General features: G+C 40.2%; 1 non-coding gene across 1 annotated transcript; it reads left to right on the top strand.

Annotated features, from left to right (window-relative positions):
* Positions 1-11,310: 11,310 nt before the first annotated feature.
* TRNAS-AGA (transfer RNA serine (anticodon AGA)) lies at positions 11,311-11,386 on the top strand. Its single transcript has one exon. It is a non-coding gene; the product is annotated as a tRNA-Ser (tRNA).
* The last annotated feature ends 1,621 nt before the right edge of the window (positions 11,387-13,007 follow it).

The following is a 13,007-nucleotide window of genomic DNA, read 5'->3' as shown; positions in this document are numbered from 1 at the left end:
AACGAGGTAACAAGCTTAGCTAATAGAACAGGTCAGATAGAAGAGAAGATTAGTGAAATAGAAGACAAGCAACTTGAGGCACAACAGAGAGAAGAAGAAAGAGACTCAAAAATTAAAAAAAATGAGAAAGTCCTACAGGAATTATCTGACTCCATCAAAAAGAATAACATAAGAATAATAGGTATATCAGAGGGAGAAGAGAGAGAAAATGGAATGGAGAACATATTCAAACAAATAATAGATGAGAACTTTTCAAGCCTGTGGAAAGAACTAAAGCCTCAAATTCAAGAAGCAAACAGAACTCCAAGTTTTCTTAACCCCAACAGACCTACTCCAAGGCACATCATAATGAAATTGGCACAAACCAATGACAAAGAAAAAATTCTCAAGGCAGCCAAAGAAAAGAAGAATACAACATATAAAAGAAGGCCCATTAGATTATCATCAGATTTCTCAGCAGAAACTCTATAAGCTAAAAGAGAGTGGGCCCCAATATTTAAAGTCCTGAAAGAGAGGAACTTTCAGCCACTAATACTATACCCATCAAAGCTATCCTTCAAATATGAAGGAGAAATAAAAACACAGATACAGAAAAGATGAGGTAATTTGTCATCAGAAAACCCCCACTACAGGAATGACTAAAGGGGGTTTTCCAACCAGATACAAAGAACAAAATAAAACAAAACCACAAGTAAAAGCTCCACCAAGAACAAAATAAAACCAAATTTAAACTGTGACAACAGCAAAAAAAAAAAAGGGGGGGGAGAAGACGGAGATTAACAGTAGCAAAGGACGATGGAGTGCAAAAGTACTCACAAGATAGTGCACTACAATGAACAGGGTAGGAACCTTTTTCATTACTTAATGGTAACCACCATTGAAAAAAACCACCACAGAAGCACAGGATTAAAAAAAGATAGCAACAGAGGAAAGATGTATGGAATACAACCAAACAAAAACAAAAGATAGAAAAAACGAAAGAGAAGAATCAAATAAGACACAAAACTAACAGAAAGCAATGTATAAAATGGCAATAGGGAACTCACAAGTGTCAATAATTACACTAAATGTAAATGGATTTAACTCACCAATAAAAAGGCACAGAGTAGGCCTGACCTATGGTGGCACAGATAAAGTGTCGACCTGGATATGCTGAGGTCACCAGTTCGAAACCCTGGGCTTGCCTGGTCAAGGCACATATGGAAGTTGATGCTTCCAGCTCTTCCCCCTGTCTCTCTCTCCTCTCTCTCTCTGTCTCTCTCTCTCCCTCTCCCTCTCTTCTCTAAAATGAATAAATAAAAAAGAAAAAGAAAAAAAAAGGCACAGAGTAGCAGAATGGATTAGAAAAGAAAATCCAACTGTATGCTGCCTATAAGAAACTCATCTAAGCAACAAAGATAAAAACAAATTTAAAGTGAAAGGCTGGAAATAACATCCAAAAAAAAGCAGGCGTAGCAATGCTCATATCTGATAATGCTGACTACAAGACAGCAAAATACTCAAAGACAAAAATGGTGATTTCATAATGATTAAGGGGATGCTGAATCAAGAAGACATAACAATTCTTAATATATATGCACCAAACCAAGGAGCACGAAAATATATCAGACAGCTACTTATTGACCTTAAAACAAAAACTGACAAAAATACAATCATACTTGAAGACCTCAATACACTGCTGACGGCTCTAGATCGGTCATCCAAACAGAGAATTAATAAAGATATATGTGCCTTAAACAAAACACTAGAGCACCTGGATATGATAGTCATCTACAGGACATTTCATCCCAAAGTGACAGAGTATACATTTTTCTCCAGGGTACATGAATCATTCTCAAGAATTGACCATATGTTGGGCCACAAATACAACATCAGCAAATTCAGAAAAATCGAAGTTGTATCAAGTATATTTTCCGATCATAAAGCCTTGAAACTAGAATTCAACTGCAAAAAAGAGGAAAAAAAACCCCACAAAGATGTGGAAACTAAACAACATACTTTTAAAAAATAAATGGGTCAAAGAAGAAATAAGCGCAGAGATCAAAAGATATATACAAACAAATGAAAATGACAATACGACATATCAGAATCTATGGGATGCAGCAAAAGCAGTGATAAGAGGGAAGTTCATATCACTTCAGGCATATATGAACAAATAAGAGAGAGCCCAAGTGAATTACTTAACTTCACACCTTAAGGAACTGGAAAAAGAAGAACAAAGACAACCCAAAACCATCTGAAGAAAGGAGATAATAAAAATCAGAGCAGAAATAAATGGAATAGAGAACAGAAAAACTATAGAAAAAATTAATAGAACAAGGAGCTGGTTCTTTGAAAAGATCAACAAAATTGACAAACCCTTGGCAAGACTTACCAAGGAAAAAAGAGAAAGAACTCATATAAACAAAATCCAAATTGAAAGAGGAGAAATCACCACGGACACCGTAGATATACAAAGAATTATTGTAGAATACTATGAAAAACTTTATGCCACTGAATTCAACAACCTAGAGGAAATGGATAAATTCCTAGAACAATACAACCTTCCTAGACTGAGTCAAGAAGAAGCAGAAAGCCTAAACAGACCTATTAGTAGAGAAGAAATAGAAAAAACCATTAAAAACCTCCCCAAAAATAAAAGTCCAGGCCCAGACGGCTATACCAGCGAATTTTATCAAACATTCAAAGAAGACTTGGTTCCTATTCTACTGAAAGCCTTCTAAAAAATTGAAGAAGAAGCAATACTTCCAAACACATTTTATGAGGCCAGCATAACCCTCATACCGAAACCGAGCAAGGACAGCACAAAAAAAGAAAACTACAGACCAATATCTCTAATGAATACAGATGCTAAAATGCTAAACAAAATACTAGCAAATCGAATACAACAACATATTAAAAAATAATACATCATGATCAAGTGGGATTCATCCCAGAATCTCAAGGATGGTTCAACATACGTAAAATGGTTAACGTAATACACCATATCAACAAAACAAAGAACAAAAACCACATGATCTTATCAATAGATGCAGAAAAGGCTTTCGATAAAATACAACACAATTTTATGTTTAAGACTCTCAACAAAATAGGTATAGAAGGAAAATATCTCAACATAATAAAGGCCATATATGATAAACCATCAGCTAACATCATATTAAATGGCACTAAACTGAAGGCTTTCCCCCTTAAATCAGGAACAAGACAGGGTTGTCCACTCTCTCCACTCTTATTTAATGTGGTACTAGAGGTTCTAGCCAGAGCAATCAGACAAGACAAAGAAATAAAAGGCATCCATATCGGAAAAGAAGTAAAGGTATCACTTTTTGCAGATGATATGATCCTATACATCGAAAATCCCAAAGAATCCACAAAAAGACTACTAGAAACAATAAGCCAATACAGTAAAGTCGCAGGATACAAAATTAACATACAGAAGTCAATAGCCTTTCTATATGCCAACAATGAAACATTTGAGAATGAACTCAAAAGAACAATCCCCTTCATGATTGCAACAGAAAAATAAAATACTTAGGAATAAACATAACAAAGAATGTAAAGGACTTATATACTGAAAACTATAAACCATTGTTAAGGGAAATCGAAAAAGATACAATGAGATGGAAGAATATTCCTTGTTCTTGGATAGGAAGAATAAATATAATCAAGATGGCCATATTACCCAAAGCAATATACAAATTTAATGCAATTCCCATCAAACTTCCAATGATGTTTTTTAAAGAAATGGAACAAAAAATCATCAGATTTATATGGAACTATAAAAAACCCCAAATAGCCAAAGCAATCCTAAAGAAAAAGAACGAAGCTGGGGGCATTACAATACCTGACTTCAAACTATATTATAGAGCCTCGATAATCAAAACAGCATAGTATTGGCAGAAAAATACACACTCAGACCAATGGAACAGAATAGAAAGCCCAGAAATAAAACCACATATATCACATATATATGGTCAAATAATTTTCGATAAAGGGGCCAACAACACACAATGGAGAAATGAAAGCCTCTTCAACAAATGGTGCTGGGAAAACTGTAAAGCCACATGCGAAAGCATGAAACTCGACTACAGTTTGTCCCCTTGTACTAAAATTAATTCAAAATGGATCAAAGACCTAAATATAAGACCTGAAACAATAAAGTACATAGAAGAAGACATAGGTTCTAAACTCATGGACCTTGCTTTTAAAGAGCATTTTATGAATTTGACTCCAAAGGCAAGGGAAGTGAAGGCAAAAATAAATGAATGGGACTACATCAGACTAAGAAGTTTTTGCTCAGCAAGAGAAACTAGCCTCAAAATAAACAGAAAGCCAACTAAATGGGAAATGATATTTTCAAACAACAGCTCAGATAAGGGCCTAATATCCAAAATATACAAAGAACTCATAAAACTCAACAACAAACAAACAAACAATCCAATAAAAAAAATGGGAAGAGGACATGAACAGACACTTCTCTCAGAAAGAAATACAAATGGCTAACAGATATATTAAAAGATGCTCATCTTCATTAGTTATTAGAGAAATGCAAATCAAAACTGCAATGAGATACCACCTTACACCTGTTAGATTAGCTATTATTAACAAGACAGGTAATAGCAAATGTTGGAGAGGCTGTGGAGAAAAAGGAACCCTCATTCACTGTTGGTGGGGATGTAAAGTAGTACAACCATTATGGGAGAAAGTATGGTGGTTCCTCAAAAAACTGAAAATAGAACTACCTTATGACCCAGCAATCCCTCTACTGGGTATATACCCCCAAAATTCAGAAACATTGATACGTAAAGACACATGCAGCCCCATGTTCATTGCAGCATTGTTCACAGTGGTCAAGACATGGAAACAACCAAAAAGCCCTTCAATAGAAGACTGGATAAAGAAGATGTGGCACATATACACTATGGAATACTACTCAGCCATAAGAGATGATGACATCGGATCATTTACAACAAAATGGTGGGATCTTGATAACATTATACAAAGTGAAATACGTAAATCAGAAAAAACCAAGAACTGCATTATTCCATACGTAGGTGGGACATAAAAACGAGACTAAGAGACATTGATAAGAGTGTGGTGGTTACAGGGGGTGGGGGGAGAGGGAGAGGGAGAAGAAAAGGGGGAGGGGGAGGGGCACAAAGAAAACTAGATAGAAGGTGAAGGAGGACAATCTGACTTTGGGTGATGGGTATGCAACATAATTGACGAGATAACCTGGACATGTTTTCTTTGAACATATGTACCCTGATTTATTGATGTCACCCTAGTAAATTAATAAAAAAAATAAAGAAACTGACAACAAAAATAAACAGCCCCCCCCCCAAATGAATTTGAACTCAATTGAACATGAACAATAAGGGTCACAAAAAATGGTTACAGGAATGACTGAGTCATTTATTCAGGGTGGATAATATGTCCTGCTGCAGTTTCCCCTGAAGCCAGGGAAGATGTTCTTATCACTTGACTGCTGGTATAGTTAATTTTGCTGGACTGTGGTTAACTTTCTTTGTTTCTAGAGACTATGCACTAATGGACCACCTGTAATAGCCTCCAGCCAAAATATTTCCATAAAACAAGTAAGGTCTGAGCCCACCCCTTATACTCTAGAGAACTCCTGCTGGATGCACAAGGTGGGTGGCCAACTTTGGAGCCCAGGCTGAGGCTTCCTGGTCTGATGATGTGTTCCTCCATGGTTTGGTGAGATTTGTACATACTCATAATTCTCTTTTCTTAGTCTATTGCTTTAACTCTAGAGCCCAGTTGATATTTCTCTGTCTGGTGATGTATAGCTTATTATTGTATTGATTATATTAAACTTTTCCTTTATTCTACTTGAAGTTACATAAGTTCAAACTCCTTTTGATTTTGCCTTGATTACTTTTTTTACAGGGGGTCTTCGGATTATGATAGTCTCGACATACTATGTCTGGAGTTTACTGTGCTCACACCCATAAAAACTTAAAAAATTGAGACGTAAGTGTTTTGGCTTACTCAATTTTTGTCATTTTTTATATTACTACAGTACAGTGTACAGGATAGTATGTTTATGTTCTTTTTCTTTTTCTGTGGCTTAGTTGTGTTTTTATGTTCTATATTATATGATTTTATGATTGTGTTAGGATAGGTAAGTGACTTAGGCTAGGGTGTGTTTTGACTTACACCAAAATTCGGGTTATGTCACTGTCATAGGAATGGAACTTTGTCGTAACGTGAGGACTCCTGTATTGTTATTAATCATAATAAATTTCCCCCTAAAATTCATCCATTGAGTAATTGCATCTTTGTACCACACCTCCTATACAGCACAATTGGGTGGTAAAGACAGCATTTGATCTAGAGCTGTTTTGTCCCACACTGAGTCAAAGACCTTCTGAAAACGCTACCCAATACCTTGTGAACTGAGGTTTTCCATTTAGGCTGATGGCAATGGCACTGTGAGCACCTGGCACTGGTTACCTTACTCCTTTTGGGGGGTTCTTTCTCTGGTCTCAGGTAGTTGGCTCACACACATGCTCTAGTCAGTATTCTGCTGATATTCAGGGGCGTGAGTAGTTTCTGCAGCTCTGTGCAGTGCTCTCCTCCTGGTTCTCCGCTCTACTTTATTCTGGTCACCTTGGTCTTCGCAGATGCCCAGCTCTGTCTTTTCAATTTATGGAGACCTCCAGACTCTGTCTGCATCCCCCTTCCTGTGCTGTGGCCTGGAAGCCCTCACAAGGCAGTCGGCTGGGACGACTGGAAGGCTCACCTCATTTGTTTCCTATCTCTGGGGGGTTGCTGTCCTTTGTTGTTTAATTCCATGATCTTGGAGACCATTGTTTCTCATATTTTGTTCAGTCTTCTAGCTGTATTAAGATGGAACAACCTCTAGCCAAGATGTTCCTCCATCCTGGCCAGAAGTATAAGTCATTTACCTATGCATTTATGTATCAGAATATATATAATTTTATTTTAAGCTACTTTCTTTTTTAATCTTCTTTATCTTTTATCTAGGGCACTACATCGATTACTAGGAAATTCTAATCTATTCAGATTCTATCTCTATCAATTTTACTTAAGGATAGCACATAGATCATTTCAAAATAATTGTTAAAGCAAGGGAGCATTGTGTCTGACAGGGTAAGACTCATAGCTCTAATACCTACAGTGACTTGATAATTCATTATGTATATGGAGATACTTTTGAGAGTGAAAGGGGGAGTGTACTATTAGTGATTACATCAGGACCATGGCCTAAACCAGACTATCCCATGAAGGCTGGGACATATTTGTATCTCCCCTCTGCTCTATGTCCTTATACAACTCATTATTTAATTCTACAGCCTTTCTTGAGCCAGCTTTGTGCCAGGCACTGGCATTGACAAGATCCTTCTTTTCCTGAAGGAGTTGACAGAAAGACAAGAGACAGTTTGTTATAGTCCAGTAGGATCTGTGCTCGCAGGAGAGCACGAGGAACTGGTGAAGGCCCAGTGAAGAGCAGGTGTAACTCCAGTGGAGGGGTGGTTAGGGCAGCTTCACAGAGATGAGTCTTGAATGATGTTCATTGTGTACTCAAGACGAGAGGTGAGAGGGAAAAGTATTCCAGGGTATGTGTGTGAAGGCCAAGAGCCAGAGGCTCACAGAGTGTGATTAGAGAGTGATTCTGATTGGCTGGAGAACAATATCTGCGAAGCTAGGAGGGAAGAAGGTATTACTTATAGCAATAGGAGTTAATATTTGGTGCTCAATTAGCACATATTTGATGCAGTCTTGGGTACTATAAACATATTAGCTCATTTAATCTTTACAACAAACAAATGAGGTAGGTACTATTATTATCCCCATTTTAGAGATAAAAATCTAATATAAGGCACAGAGAGGTTAAGTGCCTTGTCCAAGCCACACAGCAAATATGTGAAATTGAATCCAGACTTTCTTTACACTAAACTACCTAGAGCGCCAGATGCTAAGAAGCCTTATTGTTTCAAGCCAAGGTGTGCCAAAGATATTGTCCTTCAGGCAACCAGGAGGCTCTGAAGCATTTGAAGCAGTCAAGTGACTTACCTTAGGTTGTATAGAAAGCTCTCCTGGAGAGCAGCATTCAGTAGGATTTAAGAAGGATTTCTGTTAGTTGCAAGAGGTGGTGAGAGTCTGAGCTAAAGCTGCATCAGGGATGAAAGAGAGGGGATAGTTCCCCAAACTTTCATGGGTAAGGTCCTTTGGCCTTGGTGACCACAGTGAAAGGAGCAGGAAGGAGTCCAGGAAGATGCCCAAGTGGCTGACTTGTGCCCCGGTGTGGACATGTGGATTATAGAAGAAGCAGCAGGTGTGTTTAAGAAGAGAGGTTCTGATGACTTCCATTTTAGCCACGCAGTACTTGAGGTGTTTATACCAGCACCAGGTCAACATTTCCAGGAGGCAGTAGGAACTTCAAAACTAGAATTCAGGAGAGAAGTTTGGGCTAAGGGGTTTGGGAGTCACCATTATGTAGGTGGTAGGAGAGCTCATGTTTGGAGGTGATCACAGCAGGGCTTGAGTAGAGTGAGAAGAGAGATGGGGAGGACCCCAGGGACACCACTATTCAATAGGTGGCTATATGAGTAGGAGGCAGTGAAGGGGGTTGAGAAGGATGCTGGAGGAGAACCAGTGGCCAGTGATGTTACAGATGCAAAAGGAGAAGAGCAACAACAGGAATAAATGAGTAGCATGAACCCAGGAATGTCAAATAAAATAAAGACTGGATCTGGCTCTAGCAGGTCATATAGGGAAGAATTTTGGAGCCAAAAGGAGAATTATGGTGACGTAAGGGGTATTGGTTTTCTGGGGCTGCCATAAAAAAATTGCCTCAAATTTGCTGCCTTGAAACAATAGGACTTGATTCTCTTTCTGTTCCGGAGGCTAGAAATCTGAAATCAAGGTGTTGGAAGGGCCATGTTCTCTCTGAAGGCTCTGGGCATGTATCTGTTCCATGCCTTCCTCTTAGCTTCTGGTGCTGCCGGCACTCCTTGGCGTTCCTGGCCTTATAGACATGTCACTCCAATCTGTGCCTCTGTTATCATGTTGCATTTTCCCTGTGTGCTTTCTTTCTTTTTTTATATACTGGAATTTACTCTTGATTAATGGCATCTGTAACACTGTATTTCCAAAGAAGATCACGTTCCGAGGTTCCTGGGAAAGACATGAATTTTTTGGGGGGGTGGGGGGCACTGATCAACCGAGTACAAGGGTTAAATAAATAGCAAGGAATATTGTAGATTGCTTTAAGAAACTGGAGATGAAGACAAGGATAAAGGGAGGCATTTTCTTTTCTAAGATGGAAGAGGTTTAAAAAGGTTACCCTGTTAAATAAAGGAGCCCCAGGGAAGGAGAGGTTCAAGATTCCGGGCTGAGAGCATAAAATTGATGGTGCAAGCTCCCGAGGGCTGTGGGCTGGGGCACAGGTGGATGAATCAGCAGTGGGCAGAATGAGGCTGGGAGGGGGATGGGTGTGCGCAGATGCAGATATGTTTAAGGGTGGAGGGGGCATCCAGCTGAGCAGGATGAAGCGTGACAGTACAGCTCCATGCACGTTGGAGGTGTTCAGTAAGCAAATCGAGAGCAGATGTTGGAGGGAGCAGCTGATACACAGCTTGTGAAATGCGCCCTCCTTTGTGGGGAGAGGATTAGTTAAGGACACTGGCTATGGGAACCAAGAACAGGAGGGTAACCTGTTCATGCCTATTACAGAGTGTAGGGGAGCAGTTTCAGGGTCGATCTGGAGAATGTTTATGAAGGCCAGCAAGAGAAGCCATGCAATCGAGGGCACCAGCCCCTGACTTGGGAGATGAAGGGCACTATTGTTGCCCTCTGTGTAATGGTTCTAACCGGGGGCCATCTGGAGAAGTCATTATGGAAAAGGACTGAGGGGTAAGACTAGCTCCAATGTTGAGATATAAAGAGGATTCTCCAAGAAAACTCATGCAGCGTGGTGGTGAAGGCAGATGTTAGAAACCCTCTGCTGCTTTAGTGCCAACATGAAATTCAGTTCATGGAGAGCAGAACCCATCACCATTTGAACCCATGCTGGCCTGAATTTATTCCTCACGCTTGAAGAATACTTCTCAAGATGAAACAGGAAAAGCCATGAATCCTTGTCAAAAGAGACTCACAAACCTTCTGGGTAGTCCCTCAAGTCTCCTCATATTTTTCTTCCACTTGGCTTTGCCCTTTAACCTTAGGGTCTGTGTGTGGACCCAGGAGGTTTTGGAATAATTATTCCAAGTGAAATTCCTAGTATGTTGTGTTTATCCAATGGAGGAAAAAGTTTTATAAAGTGTAAGTTTTCACAAGGCCTATTTCTATCAGATCACTTTTGGGTCCATAGTGAGGAATCTTTTCTGGATTAAACTGTTTAGTTATCATGTAGATACTGGTCTAAAATCAGAGTGGGTAAAAACAATTTTAGAAGAGTTGAAATTCTAACCCTTAATAGTATAAAACAGAGCTGAGCCCTAGTCTTGTGGTTTTTTTGTTTGTTTTTTGTTTTTAGCAAGAGAGAGAGAGAGAGAGAGAGAGAGAGAGAGAGAGATAGGCAGGAATGGAGAGATGAGAAGCTTCAATTTGTAGTTGTGGCACTTGAGTTGTTCATTGATTGCTTCTCATACATGCTTTGACCAGAAGGTTCCAGCCAAGCCAGTGACCTGTTGCTCAAGCCAGTGACCATGGGATCATGTTGATGATCCCATGCTCAAGCTGGTGACCTGTGCTCAAGCTGGTGAGCCTGCACTCAACCTGGATAAGCCTGTGCTCAAGTTGGAGATCTCGGGATTTTGAACTGGAGACTTCCACATCTCAGGTCAAGACTCTATTCACTGTGCCACCACTGGTCAGGCTAGCTCTGTGTTCTTATACATATTGATACATTTAAAAAAAAATTTAAAAATATTTATTTATTTATTTATCTTAGGTGAGAGGTGGAGAGATAGTGATGCAGACTCCCACATGTGTCCTGACTGGGATCTACCCAGCAACCCTGTCTGAGGCCAATGCTCGAGTACCAAGCTATTTTTAGTTCCTGAGGCTGATGTGCTTGGACCAACCGAGCTATCCTCAGTGCCTGAAGTGACACTCAAACCAATCGAACCACTGGCTGTGGGAGGGGAAGAGAGAGAGATGAGGGAGGGGGAGAAAAGTGAATGGTCACTTGTGTGCCCTGACTGGGAATCAAACATGGAATGTCCTTATATGAGGCTGATGCTCTATTTATTGAGCCACTGGCCAGGGCCTGTACATAAATTTCAATGAGTTGCCATTACTGCTAAAACAGGGGTTCTCGCCCTGGCCGGTTGGCTCAGCGGTAGAGCGTCGGCCTAGAGTGCGGAGGACCCTGGTTCGATTCCCGGCCAGGGCACACAGGAGAAGCGCCCATTTGCTTCTCCACCCCTCCGCCGCGCTTTCCTCTCTGTCTCTCTCGTCCCCTCCCGCAGCCAAGGCTCCATTGGAGCAAAGATGGCCCGGGCACTGGGGATGGCTCTGTGGCCTCTGCCCCAGGTGCTAGAGTGGCTCTGGTCGCAACATGGCGACGCCCAGGATGGGTAGAGCATCGCCCCCTGGTGGGCAGAGCGTCGCCCCTGGTGGGCGTGCCAGGTGGATCCCGGTCGGGCGCATGCGGGAGTCTGTCTGACTGTCTCTCCCTGTTTCCAGCTTCAGAAAAATGGAAAAAAAAACCAAAAAACAAAAAAAAAACAAACAGGGGTTCTCAACCAGGGGCTATATTATACCCCAGGAGACATTTGGCAAATTTCTGGAGACATTTTTTTTCTCCATTTTAAAAAATTGTAAATATACACAACATAAAATTTACCATTTTGACCATCTTTTAAGTTTGCAGTTCAGAGGCATTAAGTACATTCACACTGTTGTGCTCCTGTCATCACCATCCATCCACAGAACTCTTTTCATCTTGTAAAACTGAAACTGTTCCCATTAAACAATAATTCCCCATTCTCCACCCTCCTCTCCAAGATCCTAGCAACCTCCATTCTACCTGCGTCTCTATGAATTTGATTACTGTGGGTACCTCACGCACTGTATGTCCCCATGTATAAGACGCACCTTTTTGGGGAAAAATTTGGGGTTTAAAAACTAGATGTGTCTTATACAGTGGTTATCGATTTTTTTTACTTGCATTTCCTGCTTTTCTGTGCTTGTTTTCGCACTCATTGTTGAAGACAGTGATTCGTCATCAGACACAGGTAAGGACAAGTTAATGCATGGGCGTTTTGACAGTGATGAGGAGTTGTATAAATTTTATGATGAATAAAACTTGAGTTCAATAACTTTATGTAATACATTTTTTTTTTCCAAATTTTGGGCCTCACAATTAAGGTACATCTTATACATGGGATCGTCTTATACATAGGGAAATATGGTATGTGGAATCATACTGTCTGGAAGCATTTCTGATTGTCACAGCTGGGGAAGGGATGCCATGGTATAATGTGGGTAGAGACCAGGGATGCTGCTCAATATCCTGCAATGCACAGAATAACTTCACGACACAGTGTAATACAAGCTCTGATGTCAACTATACTGAGGTTGAGAAACTCTGAGCTAGAAGAGCTTCATTCATAATCCCAAGCTTTTGCACATTAATCAACAGACACTAGCTATGCTAAAGTAATAAACAACCTCCAAATCTGTGTGATTTATTACAAAAAAAAATTAATTTTCTTTTACCTTGAGGGCTCCTAAGCTAGTGACTCAGCCATGATGGAGTGTGCAATAGCTTGTAAAGCTTCCATTGGAAGTGTGCATGTCACTTTCATTCACATTGTATTGGCCAGATCAAATTACATGCCCATGTCTCACTTCAAAGAGAGTAGGGAAGTGCACGTTTACTCTGTGTCTTTTAGAAAGACCACCACTATATTTGGCAATTAAAAATAAACCTCATGGATAACTGCTTGGTATGCTGGTATCCAGAGCAAGTCTTCTAGGAGGAGTGCTCAGGCTGCAGGTGCTGTCCCCAG

Source organism: Saccopteryx bilineata, chromosome 2, assembly GCF_036850765.1.
Source record: "Saccopteryx bilineata isolate mSacBil1 chromosome 2, mSacBil1_pri_phased_curated, whole genome shotgun sequence".
NCBI classification, from domain to species: domain Eukaryota; kingdom Metazoa; phylum Chordata; class Mammalia; order Chiroptera; family Emballonuridae; genus Saccopteryx; species Saccopteryx bilineata.
Note: the sequence above shows the minus strand (reverse complement) of the source record. Positions and strands in the feature narration are given on the sequence as shown.